The sequence below is a fragment of the Pseudochaenichthys georgianus genome, unplaced genomic scaffold (assembly GCF_902827115.2).
Source record: "Pseudochaenichthys georgianus unplaced genomic scaffold, fPseGeo1.2 scaffold_1719_arrow_ctg1, whole genome shotgun sequence".
Lineage (NCBI taxonomy): Eukaryota > Metazoa > Chordata > Actinopteri > Perciformes > Channichthyidae > Pseudochaenichthys > Pseudochaenichthys georgianus.
This window is the reverse complement of record NW_027262507.1, coordinates 6,301-8,400: the sequence shown is the minus strand read 5'-3', so window position 1 is coordinate 8,400 and position 2,100 is coordinate 6,301.

The following is a 2,100-nucleotide window of genomic DNA, read 5'->3' as shown; positions in this document are numbered from 1 at the left end:
ACTATGACAGGGCAGAATAAAATCAAATAGCACAGGCAGGTGATCCGATAAAGCTGCCTCACACACATTGACATTTGAAATGGGCAGACCATGGGATAAGACTAGGTCTAATGTGTGCCCATGCTCTTGCGTGGGGCCAGAGACATGTTGTATGAAGTCAAAAGCATATAAAACAAGAAAGTCTTTAGCTAGTGGTTTAGAGATACAACAGATATGCCCATTAAAATCCCCGACAATTAAAACGCTGTCATAGTTTGTCATGATACCAGCCAATAGTTCAGAGAACTCCTTTATAAAGTATTTGTTGTAGGCCTACTTGGGCGGTCGGTCCCAGCTCAAACAGGCTCAGTTCAAAGGAGGAGAATGCGATTGACGGCGTGGGTTTGCAGTATAAACTGCTCCTAAAGACAGTCGCTATACCTCCTCCACGACCCGTGGTCCGTGGAGAATTAATGAAACTGCACTCCGGAGGCAATAGCTCTGTAAAAGCAGCAGACTCACAGGATATGCAGATCTTGAGTCGGGTCAGCGACAGGTAGCAGCCAGGTGCCGACCATGGCAAGGGGGCGTCGGGAGGCCAGGCGGCGAAAACAAGGTCCATATTCCGGGGGAAAAGGGTGCTGAGCCAGCTCAGGAGACCACGCTAGCCACTCTTTCACCCTAATCAGCCGGCCACTGCGTGTGCCTCGGCGTCTGCATCTTCGGGGTAACGAGGGCCCGGCCCGCAGTAGGTGTGCAAGTACATCCGATAGAAGGGGGGAGGGGGGGTGTGTCCACCCTGGCCAAACTTCGCAAAAAAGCCCACATTTTCATCGATCTTAAGCAGCTTGTGTCGGTTGTATACTAACAGAGAGTCTATGGTCCTTGTCACTGAGTAAAACAGACACAGAACAAACACTAGTACTAAAACAGAGATGCTTGGACGGCCTGCCAGACAACCCAGCGCCATCTGGCTGCTGTAGTATGTAGTGTCTCTACTTTAATAAAGGTTAATAGAATATCACCTCCCATCTTCAGAGCAATCTGACTATTATAACATTAGCGTTAAGAAAGCTTACTTAAATATCTGCCACAACATCAGTAACCGGATCAGAGTAACATTAAGTACAGTCCGTGGCATATCAGATCATAATGTATCATATTTCCTTATCTGAGTCAGCTGAGCCGTATCTGGCCGTGCAACACTTACAGTGTCACATACTGTATGCAGAAGCATGGGCGTCGCAGCCATTATATGAGGGTGGGACAAGTCCCCCCAACTTTTTCAAATGATTCGTTTAGACCCCCCACTTTTACCATGTGGCAAGTCCGTGAATTGGTATATCCACTCGCCGCATTCTGTAGAGCGCTGTGTCAGTGCTTCACTATCAAATCCATTCCACTTGCTTATTGAGGAATGCCCAAATCAATGAAACTCCGTACCATGTTTTCACTGTTACTTTGTACCAAGGCAGATTCTCACATAGCGCGCGCATGTTCAAGGAGTGTTGTCGTAGTTGGACCGCTCGATCTGATGTATGAAACGATGCCGGTAGCGGAGGTAAGGCACACACACCAAATGTTCAGGAAATGGTTAATACAGCGAAAATCAAAGCTGACGATCTCTTGGTTTGATATGTTTTCTCCCCCAGACAACATGGACATAAGAACATTTGTTTCAAAGAAGAGGAAAGTAAGTCTTCAGCTGGTAGCAGTTAATCAGTTAACAGTGATGGCTGCGGCGGCGTCTCACTTCTGGAGAGGAGTTTTGTCTTTATGTCATGATAGAGAGATACAAATACAGAATAGTTTAGATGAGAAAAGGAATCGAAATGCCAGGTTACTAGTATTTATCATGTAAACAGGGAACATGAATAACCCGATCTCTCTGTGCTCATGTAAACACCATGATGTCCATGTAGCAACGCAGTCAGTGTGTTTTACTGGAGCCTCAATTCGATAAGAGATTATTTTCTGAGTTCTTTAACTTCGGTACTCTCTCTCAATATGATAATGTGCATTATGTTTTAATTATACTTCCTATCATTCAGAAGCTTTTTGTGTGTTTATGTTTTACTGAGTGCTTATAGGCAATTTCCATCCCAGTATTCAGTTAACTAT